Source organism: Copidosoma floridanum, unplaced genomic scaffold, assembly GCF_036245765.1.
Source record: "Copidosoma floridanum isolate Cflo_tuat_1 unplaced genomic scaffold, Cflo_Japanese_pri ptg000021l, whole genome shotgun sequence".
Lineage (NCBI taxonomy): Eukaryota > Metazoa > Arthropoda > Insecta > Hymenoptera > Encyrtidae > Copidosoma > Copidosoma floridanum.
The window spans coordinates 21,237,238-21,250,345 of record NW_028321898.1 but is presented as its reverse complement, the minus strand read 5'-3'; the positions used below and the strand labels follow the sequence as shown (position 1 = coordinate 21,250,345).

The following is a 13,108-nucleotide window of genomic DNA, read 5'->3' as shown; positions in this document are numbered from 1 at the left end:
TCAACTTCCAAATTAATATTATCGAATAGTTTATTTGGAGTAGATGGAAGTCTAATGTTTTTATAAATAGGATTATTTTTTTTTAACCAGCACAAAGCTCTGAATATTTTATTTACATCAACATAATCTTGCCAAATTTTTTTGGCCTTTGATGGGTAAGTTCGAACTAAAATAAATAATTCATGATGAATATTAAGTGGATCAGTATCAGGGCATAACTTTTTCAAAGTTTCTTCGATAGGTAATGGTAGGTGAAATGTTGTACCAACAACTTTTTCGAGTTTAACGTAATGAGGTAACTTCTTATTCATAACAGTGTCCATTTTTTTTATAGTCTGAAAAGCTTTTGCTCTTTGTATCAAAATTTTTTCCAACATATTAAGACTTTGAATTTCTTCAGGAACTTCTTTAAAAAAAAGATTATTCAAAAAGCAGTTTGATGGCATAATGTCATTTTTTACTTTTGAGAAGCAAGTCCTACAAATGAAACTTTCAGAAAGTGTTGTAGCTTCGTGGGATTCTTTTATTTGTTGTAGAATAGTGTATTTTGAACTAAGCAGTAATTCAAACACAATATTGGGGGTAATATCATCAAATGATTGAACATCTCTGTTACAAAACAATCTTTCACATGATACACAGGGGACCGATGGTGGATCTGTAACAATCGCTGTGTACTTCTTAATACCAATAAGAAACTTTTCTCTTAGTTCTGACTCATTTATACTTGCTTCTAGAACATTCTTATGACTTATCATAGGAATACCCAAACGTTTAGATTGTTGAGCAATATTATTCAGAAATTCAATATCCGCATTCTGGAGTGCTACATGTATATTACTGATTATATTTTGTAATCGTTTTAATTCATAGATTAACCGTTTAATAGTTCGCAAGTGAGGATAGTGTGAAGATAAAACTTGTATTTTCAAGAATTTTGAAGTACATAATAAAGGATTAACATAACAGGCGTGAGGATGACCAATTTTATTAGGATCGTATACTAAAGCTGAGCAGAAATCAATTCTTGATAAAAATTTATGTGCACTCTGAAAGTTGATATTCAGAATTTCTAAAAATAAATGTTCGATTTCCTTTAAAACATCAACATCGACCGTCTTGCAATAATTATCACATATCCACGTTTTTGTTTTACTATTTTCTTCAGTAATTTGTAATATATTTGTAGATTGACCCCTCTAATTTATAATAACTTTATCAATAAAACCATTATAAAAAACATAAGTAATATCTGAAAAATATTGTTCCGAAGAAGAAGTATGTTTGGGTATACCACATAAAGCTGTCAATGCACATTGCTTATTGTTTTCAATCGATATATCACCTAAACGAGTTAAAGATAATTCAACTTTTTTTCGCAGATTGTTTAACAACCTCTTTGATTCCATAATGTAATTGTCTGAAACATAAATGGCAGATGAAACTATACCTTCAGCTTCCATACGAGAATCTACTGATAAAGAACATGTCAACTTTAACATAATATTCTTAACATATGTTTCTTTGTCTTGAAGTAGGCTATAGTACTTTTTTTCTTATTAATGTACTTTTTAACTATTATTTTTGCTGTATCAATTTTACTTCTTTCTATAAGTTTTGTTTTATTGTTTTTGTAATATTTTTTTTTCATAGACAATATTTTATTGCGGTTACATAAATAATACCTTTGCGAAATTTCTTTATTTTTTTGTTTATTACGTGACTTATAACTCTTTGTTTGTTTTAAAACTTTAGTCCTATAAGCTTTGTAGTATTTTTTATTTTCGTTCTTTTGTTTTATTTTATTAATTCTAAAAGAGGATTTGTCCTCGTACGAAGTCGATCTAAAAGAGGATTTTTCCTCATATGAAGTCGATATTGTATTTGTCGAATCCTTATTTTGTTCCATATCAATTTCTATTGGATCTTCACTCGATTTATATTGTTTACTTGACTTGATTTTTTTATTTTGACAGGCATAACTATTAAATACGTTTTCATTGAACTTTCTTTTATTAAACTACAGGTGTGAATTATTTATCGTTGTTTGTTGCATGCATTGAGAATCAATTAAAGTCTTTGTTGTAGTGCTTTTTATGTTTGTATTAATTCGTTTATTAAAATTTAAAGTATCCGCTGAAGAGGACTTGTTATTAACATTTTTGCATTTCTTCAGCTTTCGTTTTTGTCTTCGTGCTTGTAAAATTTTTGATTTATTATTGTGATAATAGGTAGCTTGCAATAAATTTCTGCGGTTCTGTAAACTTTTTTTATTTGTATGAAGGTCTTTCGAACCAACAACCACGTTTGATTTATTATTAGTGCATTTTTTTTCGTTGGAAAAACTTACATCGAATTGTGAACTATTCAATCGATTTGGATGGGCATTGTAACACGGAAAATTTATTATCAAACCTTTGTCAAACATTGTAAGCAAGTGTTGACGCATTTCATCTTTTTTATATTTAATCTCATTGGGTTTGTATCCAAATAAAAGGGATGTACTGAAAGCAATAGCAAATACTGCACAATCACTTCCATTTGTTTGCATCTAAACTATAGGAAACACAGTAGGAGTTAGAGGCTCTTGGAAACAATATGGATGTAGTTTTATCAAAAAGTCAATAAAATCTTTATGAAGTACTTTTGTATTCAATGAATCATATACATATAAAGTCTGAGTGTCATAAAAAGTACATATCCAGTGGCCAATCGGTTCTCCTCGTTTAAATAAAATTTGTATGTGTCGAATATTTTTTTCAACAGCAACTATTTTTGATGTGTCTTGTAAATATAATGTAGAGCAGGGCTTGTACCATGAAACAGTATGTAAGATTTGGTTGAAATAATCAATATGTAAATCACCAAGACATTTATTGTTCAATATATTATTTCTGTCATACAATGCTCTGGGCTGTTCTGTCATAGATATAGGAGTGATATCCGAGGATAATGTTCTATTATTTTATTGACGAGCATTTGTGTTAGGTGAGATCGCATACTGTCTAATTTATATGTTAGTTTATGTGGCTTCAGTCCACAGTATAATAAAATTGCAAATCTTATAGCAAAAACATCACAATCTATTGTGTTTAATTGACTTTGAACGTCAGGAAAACTAATATGTTTATTTTCGTGAAAGCAATATGGATGAATAATTCTTAGAACTTTTTCAAAGTCTTTATGTAGTTCCTTACTGTTTAAGGAGTCGAATATGTATACACACTCAGTATCATAGTAAGATGTTACCCAATGCCCAATATCATTAGGATCGCCACTTTCTGGTGATGAATATAAAATCTGAATACGCTTCTTAGTCTTCGGCACTTCTGATAATAGATTCAGCTGTATTTCCCATGTAAAAAATGGCCTATACTCTGTATGCAATGCTAATAATTTGTTGAAATAATCAATTATGTCATCTTCCAAGCAAAACTTTTCAACAATTTTTTGTCTGTCTTCACTAAAATCTTCAATATCAAATATATCCATGACTAAGGCTTAATATGTAAAAAATATACTTTGAATTTCCTTAATTTCGACTCAAATTTATAATGTTAATTACTTTTGAGTAATCAAATACGAAGTTCCGTATTGCAAATTAGTGCGATAATTTGTAGTAGACTGATTAAGTCCCTTATCGCAATCTATGAGAGTAGCTTTTAGCAGACAAATCAAGACACGTAACGCAGACGAAATAAGTTAAATTAGTAGAGTCGCGTATCGCAGACTAGTTGAGTCGCTCTTAGCAGACTAATAGAGTCGCGTAGCGCAGACTGGTTGAGTTGTTCTTAACAAGATGACAATCAAGAATATAAAAAATAAAAAGTTTATAAATAGATGTATACTTACCAACTTACCTATCTCCCTGTAATGAGTTTAAAAATTGATGATAAATACCCTTGAATATTAAGAAATAATTATTTTACATAAAAACAGTGTAAGTGTTACAATGTGCTATTAAGTATTACCTTTATTTATGGCGAATAACTTATCAACTTATATTTGCCACTGCTTAAAACGTAGTTGTTAGAGTATCTAAAAAAAACTTTCTATAAATGTTGAGTATCTTGATACATACACTAAATTTAAAAATGGTAAGTAAGTCTGTAGAACAAAAGTAGCATATATTTAATTTTTTTTACACTATAATTTTACTTGTATGTTTATCTGCGTTAAAATAGGCGTACAATCTTACAATAAATTTTGTATACTAACAATTTGGCTAAACATTTTTTTACGTAGAAAAGCTATATGATGAAGATAGCTACAAGTTGAAAACATTGGTTTTTATTTCTGGCTTGATTTTAATTACAACTATGCATGAGGAAAATTCTGTTGATAATACACTATTAAAAATAGATCAATATTAATACTGATTCATAATACTTATGGGTGAATAAAAAAATACGCCAGAAATCAAAAAAATATTTTTCCATTTATACCTACCGTCAATATGAGGAAAGTGGCGCCCTCCATGACTCATACAGTAAAATAATACATGGAGGAAGCATTGTATGCTCCGACCGCGAGACGAGATGAGAGAGACAAAAGACAAATAGCAGTACATCCTGTCTCTCTCTTACATGCCTCTGATTGGTTGGCCCCCTTCCGTATATATAGGTATAGTCGTATCCACGAGTGGCGGTCGTGGGGGAACAGAGCAGATATATGTAACCTAAGCTCTGATAGTCTGATGAAAAAGAACTTATACATTACCAGAGAATATAGAATATATCCTCATTAAGTATAGAAGGCCAAAGCGGAATTCCGAGCAATACACACTAAAACAATAATCTTCCATTACAACATAATTATAACAACAAAATTTGAATAAAAATTTCCAATTTTAATAAAAGCCCTCATACCTAGTTAAACAGTTCATGTATGGCTAATGACTCAATTAGAATGTTTGTCTTCAATAGCTGAGCGGTCAAGAATGCTGCCTTAGATTTCGCGCTCTGGGCTGCGGATCTGACCTATGCTTTTTTTTCAGGTATACATTTTTATAATACTTGTTTTATTACGTTTCGTTTGTTTATAATTTTTATACATTTTTATAAATAAATTTATTTTATAAGATTTCACACTTTAATAATAAGATTTAAAAAACTACTCTTGGCTAATGCCAATAAAATACTAATGCGAGCATAAATTCAATATTTTACTATTACAATACGTCGTATAATTTATTTTTTATTGACATTACCCAATGGAAACCGACGGGAAGGTGGCAGTATTTTTCATTAGGATAGGATACATGCAGGATAAAGGGCATATTAGATATTAGAACCCCAATAAATCCGTATCGGACAATGCAGTAAATAATTAAACAAATAATATTTACACTTGTAATAATAATAATATACAAAAAGTATTCACACATTTTTGCATTAGTATTTTACTGGCATTAGCCAAGAGTAGTTTTTTAAATCATATTATTAAAGTGTGAAATCTTATAAAATAAATTTATTTATAAAAATATATAAAAATTATAAACAAACGAAACGTAATAAAACAAGTATTATAAAAATGTATACCTGAAAAAAAAAGCATAGGTCAGATCCGCAGCCCAGAGCGCAAAAGCTAAGGCAGCATTCTTGACCGCTCAGCTATCGAAGACAAACATTCTAATTGAGTCATTAGCCATACATGAACTGTTTAACCAGGTATGAGGGCTTTTATTAAAATTGGAAATTTTTATTCAAATTTTGTTGTTATAATTATGTTGTAATGGAAGATTATTGTTTTAGTGTGTATTGCTCGGAATTCCGCTTTGGCCTTCTATACTTAATAAGGATATATTCTATATTCTCTGGTAATGTATAAGTTCTTTTTCATCAGACTATCAGAGCTTAGGTTACATATATCTGCTCTGTTCCCCCACGACCGCCACTCGTGGGTACGACTATACCTATATATACGGAATGGGGCCAACCAATCCAGTGCTCTCAAATGTGACTGGCAAACTTGCGGGAAATTCAAATTGGCTATATGGAGCAAGACGCAAAACCCCAGATAACTCGACAACATTTCCTACACCATAACTTGATAAATTAATCCTAAGCTATTTAACCCAATAACCCAACGCGCCTAAAAGCAGTATCACAAGCTTTATTAATTAATAAAATACATTAAACAATAACGCAAGCGCCAATCCCCGCACAACCCGGGGCGCTTACTAGCCGCTTTGTTTATTAATTGAATAAATAAAATAACACAAGCGCCAATCCCCACACAACCCGGGGCGCTTACTGGCCGCTTTGTTTATTAATTGAATAAATAAAATAACACAAGCGCCAATCCCCACACAACCCGGAGCACTTACTGGCCGCTTTGATAATTAAAATGATAAATAAAATAACACAAGCGCTAATCCCCACACAACTCGGAGCACTTACTGGCCGCTTTGTATTTAATTGAATAAATAAAATAACACAAGCGCCAATCCCCACACAACCCGGGGCGCTTACTGGCCGCTTTGTTTATTAATTGAATAAATAAAATAACACAAGCGCCAATCACCACATAACCCGGGGCGCTTACTGGCCGCTTTGTTTATTAATTGAATAAATAAAATAACACAAGCGCCAATCCCCACACAACCCGGAGCACTTACTGGCCGCTTTGATAATTAAAATGATAAATAAAATAACACAAGCGCTAATCCCCACACAACTCGGAGCACTTACTGGCCGCTTTGTATTTAATTGAATAAATAAAATAACACAAGCGCCAATCCCCACACAACCCGGGGCGCTTACTGGCCGCTTTGTTTATTAATTGAATAAATAAAATAACATAAGCGCCAATCACCACATAACCCGGGGCGCTTACTGGCCGCTTTGTTTATTAATTGAATAAATAAAATAACACAAGCGCCAATCCCCACACAACCCGGGGCGCTTACTGGCCGCTTTGTTTATTAATTGAATAAATAAAATAACACAAGCGCTAATCACCACACAACCCGGGGCGCTTACTGGCCGCTTTGTTTATTAATTGAATAAATAAAATAACACAAGCGCCAATCCCCACACAACCCGGGGCGCTTACTGGCCGCTTTGTTTATTAATTAAATAAATAAAATAACACAAGCGCCAATCCCCGCAAAACCCGGGGCGCTTACTGGCCATGGATTCCATCGGTGTACTCACATGTGCATATATATATATATATACACACATCGCTTTTAACTTAAACGTTGTAGCCATGGGATTATATAGTGACTTGCTTTTGACGATTTCAGAGTCAGTTCGCCTCGCGGTCCAGCCAAGCGCGGATCGTTTAACCGTCGCGTATAAGTACTCTTTTATACGTACTCTCCGCTCTTCGATCGTTACATCTGTGTATACACTTACCTTGCCGATTTTTCATTCAAATCAGTCGTCGGCTTCAAGTGAGCTTCCGAACCTTTTTTTTCCTGGGTACATACTTGATCAATCTTGTTTGCCTCGCGGAAAACGATAATTCGCTTTTTCCATTGCGAGCCTTCAAAATATAAATTATTGATCTCTCAATTTTCAAAACCGATATTTTAAACCGATATTTTAAACCGATAAACGATACAACTTTCTTTTCTCCGCTTTTTGAAAAGGTCTACAGCTAGCAAAATGAAGCTAATGCAGACTACAGTTCTGCTGGTCGCGCTGTGTGCCACTTCGGCGGTGGCGATGCTGCCCATGGGCAAGCAACGTATTTTACGGCTCGAAGGTACTCAGTGGAGGTAAGTGCCCTTGTTGTTGTTTTTATTTTCCCCAACACTATACATTCAACTATTGAGTAAATAAGGAAATTAATTTTTTTTCACGAAAATTCAGCTATTGAAACTCGTGCGATTGAAATCTTCGCTCAAACGATAATTGATATAGATCGGTTAAATAATTACTTATTTTTCGCGGTTATTATTTTTGATGTTCTGTTGATGCGCAAAAGACCCAAGCAATCGGGTGCTCGAGGTAATTGTCCATCATTTTAATTATTACGCAATAATAGGTGTGCACTGTATATATAAGCAAGTGGAGCGAAGAATTTTTATGATACCCCTTATTCAATCGCGTATGTTGACGATGGAACGAGCTGGAAGCAGGAATCACCAGGAGAAAAAATTAAAAACACACAAATTGATTTACAAAGGAAATATATTCATTTGTTTAGTACAAAGCCTTGCAGGCGCCATACGCACCTTATTCGCTCGCAGCCCGAGAACATCTGCCGCTCGCCACAGCGAGCGAGCGTCGCGCCCCTTGCGCCGCCGCGCTCGTTCCTCCCCTCCGTTCTACCGCAGTTCCATACCCCGCATTTCGCCTGTTTCACGCGAGCTTCGACGTTAGGGCACTGTACGTCGATAGTGAAGGAGCAAACCGCCAAATTCAAAAACTGTACCAATTGATATCAAAGGAAACATCACGGCTTAATTCTTCGTGTCATCGAGACTACTTTTCAGCCTGAACGGCCCCAGACCTGCATCTGTGCACGCTAGTTTCGACCTTCAGTACAACCGGAACTTCTCGCTCCTATCGAGGTCTGTGATAACAAACGGTGGCTTGACGGCCGCGAGCTTCTCGCGCCTAAACAAGTCGCCTCGATGACTCCACAAAGAAGGCAAATCGACACCCCCGTCGTATATTCACTGTTTGCTCCTCCCCACACGACCGCATTCAATCATTGCATCATACGTTAGCCAAATTACATGTGTTTTATCTCTGAGGTACACAGTAACGTTGCCCCTTCAAACTCGCAACCTTTAAATGCCTATTTTCGTCTGTTACAGCGTACTTGGCAGAGTAAGTCTCAAAGTTACAGGAAACGATTATTCGCCGCGTATGCGAACAAAGACTGGAGGTTTTTCTTACACGAAGCAATTCAGAAATACTAGTGGGAGAAGCTTTAAATCGATTTTATCATTATACCTTGTGTTTTTCCGGCAACTCTGAATTTTATTTTATTTTATTTTTTACATCTGTTCATTGGAACAGTCGTTAAAAAATTTTCTTTGATGTATACTATAGCATTAACTGATAAAATAAAAACAATCTTACGAGTAAAGTGTATCCCTATACGCGTAGAAGAGCGAAGATAATATTTAAAGATCGAAAATAAAATAAAAAAACCCGCAAGCCGATTCGTTTTTGAGATATTTCAACGACGAAGTAATATTATTTGTATAAATATATGGGCCTCTGACGTATTATCATTCTATGGCGAAGGTCAACTGGTTTCAAACTATACTTGTGTACACCCATACAAGGTTCATTTTTTGCACGTGGAGGTATACATTTGATACAGGTTTTTACTCGATGACTTAAATTTATTTATGAAGTGCACCTTTGTTATACCTCCGATTTATTTATCAACCTTGAATCAATGAGAAACAATTTTCCAAGACTTGGGACACACTAAGTATTTCGTTGCGCTAATCCCGGAAAAAGGGGAATTTTTTTTCGAGGATCATAGAAATGGTTTGAAATCTCTTGGCCGGTTATAAGGAAAAAATATTTTTCTCTTAAAATAAATTTAAAAAATTGTTGCTATTTTAAAATTAGAAAATGCGGTAATTACGCAGAAGTGGTGCTCCACCCCAATTTGAATCTTTAAATTTTTTTATGGTTTCGAGCCATTTTCTAATAATTATAAGGTGGGGAAAGACGTTTTTTACCATTTTTACGAAAGTGAAATTTTTTTCTGTAATTGAAGCGAAATATGTCGTGGGTTGGGAACAAAAATTGCAAAGAAAAAAAAATGAACATACATGGTTTTCAACAAACACACAGCAACCAGTTGTGATAGCCACACATGCGGCCAGCACGCCAGGTGTACGATGAGCGAGGGCCGGCCGGTTTGTTCGTGTTTGAATCTGTACGATGGCGATCCTCTTACGAGGTGCGAGCGTGTCGAATGCATCAGTAAGTATTTATTATTATTATAATCATCATCATCATCATCAGCCACAATGTCAGTTTTTACGTTTCGTATACCTGCAACATACTTAATTGGCAATGCCTAATCTATCATCGAGCACTTACGTCACCATAAAAAGGTGTGCGCGTGTATATATATTTACGGAAATATAGTACATACAAGTGGAGTATCAAGCTCACTTGTATATACCATAATTGCATGGCAAACGATTATATTATTACGCACGGCGAACGCGCAAGGTCACGTAGCCCCTTTTTTTGGTTCCTCATCGAGCCTTATTTCGTAATCTTTTCATCACACATTTCTGGATCGCGTTATTGACTAGTTCTCACAATTTATTTTATTTTTTTTATCTTCTTCTATTATGATTCGAACAACTACTATACCGATTAACTCGTTTCTTTTCTGAAAATAAAATAAATGCGAGTTAAAAAGAAAAATAGTGCAATTCAATAAAGGGTGTGCATGGTCACTTTGATCAACAATCATTAACCGAGCGCGTATATGTTTTTTAAATTACCAATACTAAAATATAATTTAAAAATTTTTAACGGGAATCAATGGGAATTAAAAATCCTGCAAATAAAAGAAATAATATATCTGTTTTGTCCCCGAAATTGCAGTAAACGAGGATTGCATTGGAAGCCGCACCTGCAGTGGGAACCGATGCATCGATCCGTGTACCTACGCCTGCGGCACAAACGCGCTCTGCCAGACGGTCAACCACATACCGGTGTGCAACTGTCCTCCAGGTCACACGGGCAATCCTCTGCACAATTGCGTCTACGACCCTGGCAAGTACATTTTTTCTTTTTTTTTTCTTTTTTTCTCAATGTTATGAACAACTACATACATTTACTCCCTGGCGTAAAAGTAAATTTCATGATGATATCCCAAACAGAGGCGCCGTGCAAGAGCCCAAATCCTTGTGGGGCCAACACCAAGTGCGAAGTCAAGAACGGCGTGGCGGTGTGCTCTTGTTTGTCGGGATACCGAGGGCGTCCTCTCGAAGGCTGCCGTCACGAGTGCGAGTCCGACTTTGACTGTCCCCAGCACCAGCACTGCTCGAAGGACTTTCGCTGCGAGAGCCCGTGCGCCTCCGTATGCGCCGAGAGCGCCGAGTGCAACGTCATCAACCACCGAGCCAACTGCGCCTGTCCCAAGGTCATCATCATCATACACATCTTTTAAACCACATATACATTACATACGTAAAATACATAACCATTGAAATTTTTTTTCTCATTCTTGCAGAATTGGCTGGGTAACCCGCTCATATCCTGCCAGCCCGAGTGCACCCAGCACTCCGACTGTCCTGCCGGCAAGCCTGCCTGCCTCTATCAGAAATGCGTCGATCCTTGCGAGGGCACCTGCGGCACCAACGCCAATTGCGAGCTCCGCGACGTAACGCCCGTCTGCAGTTGTCCCAAGGACAAAACTGGCGACCCCTTCGTTTTCTGTCGGCCCTTCACCGATTGTATAATATATACATACATACGTGTATTAAATTAATATTAGCGCGTACATTATGCAAAATTCCCCCGATAACAACAATAACTCTTTGGGGCTACAATGTTCATTGACTTGCAGAGGACCTGTGCAGCGGGAATCCATGCGGTGCCAACGCCGAGTGCCGACCGGGCCATGACAACACGGGTAAGAAGCGCCCGGTGTGCAGGTGTCCCCACGGCTATGTTGGAAACGCGCTAATCAGGTACACGTGTGTATATATATTGCATTGTATGCAATTTGATCTGATTTAAGTGATGTATGACATATTATGTTATCAGTTGTAAGAGGGGCGAGTGCTTGTCCAACAACGAGTGCCCGGACAATCAGGCGTGCATCAACTTTGCCTGTCAGAACCCGTGCACGGGCCATGAGTGCGGTTTAAATGCCAATTGTACACCTAGAAGACACATTGCAGTGTGCCAGTAAGTATTATTAATCATACTAAAAGAAATACACGCCAAGTATCAAGGAGGTATAAAAAAAATACATTAAGAGTGATAAAATTTATGTAAATTATTCAATACGTGGGTATCGATGAATTGATAAAACAAAAAATTATCACTTACTTTTCAGGTGCGCCGAGGGTTACCGAGGGGACGCACTCTTCTCCTGCAATCCCATCGAGGGTGGCCGTGCAGCCAACTACTACGGTCGCTACGCGCGCTACTGATTCTTATTTTTATTCCGAGCAACTGTTTTTTTTTTTTTTTTTTTTTTTTTTTTTTTTTAATTTGGATATTAGGGTAGTTCCCACTATCTACTTATGTTGTACATAAATAACGTGTTCGATCCCTCCCTGTTTTCCACCTGTTGCAGTATTTTTAAGTTATTTCTCTCAGCTTATGGAGGTAATTGACCTTGTTTTTTTATACAACCGCTTTTATAACTATTCTCATTGTTTGATATATACATATACACACGTATATATTGAGCGTTTTACATTTGTGCCATTCTAGTCAAAATGTCGAATCGACGATTAAACGTTATTTATTTTGCACGCCAACTGATATGTATAACGAATTTGCCTAATTTATCACATAAATTGTAGATGAAAAATAAAACGATAAGTACGAGAAATTTTAATACAATAGCTATTGTTTTATTTTCTTGTGACTGTCTATTTATATTACATGGGATGACTATTTCGGATTTCATAGACTTCATGTTCAAAAAAACAACGAAAGAGACAAAAGAATCTGTAGCATATGCCTTTTTTGATAAAATTGTATGGTAAATTTCTACATGAACTAATTGATAAGATCTGAAATGCTGACGTTATTTTTATTTTCTTATACCGAATTTGAAAAGTAGCGTTCAAGGGATGCTTAATTCCAATAATACTAAATATCGTATTTTGTGGCCTGAAAAAAGTAAAGTACTGGTATTATCAGTGGCTTTGAATGTTGAGTGTCAAAAAAATTTATTTAACATGTGACGACAATTGATTGATATGTATTAAATTCCATGATCTTAACATGTTTTTTTTGCTTGATATGATCTATGAGGTATGTATGAAAGGGAATTTAGGACTTGCTTAAAAATTACTAGACTCAAACCTTTATAAAACTATGATGATGTATTAATCAATTATTTACAAAAGTATATTACAATCTGCTTTCTCGTTTGGAAAAAAATAAAAAAAAACGAAAAACGACAAAATATCAACAGATTAAAT

General features: G+C 35.4%; 1 pseudogene; it reads left to right on the top strand.

The window, feature by feature from the left end:
- The first annotated feature begins 7,609 nt into the window (after nucleotides 1–7,609).
- Nucleotides 7,610–12,120, top strand: LOC149374178 (uncharacterized; annotated as a pseudogene).
- Nucleotides 12,121–13,108: the final 988 nt, after the last annotated feature.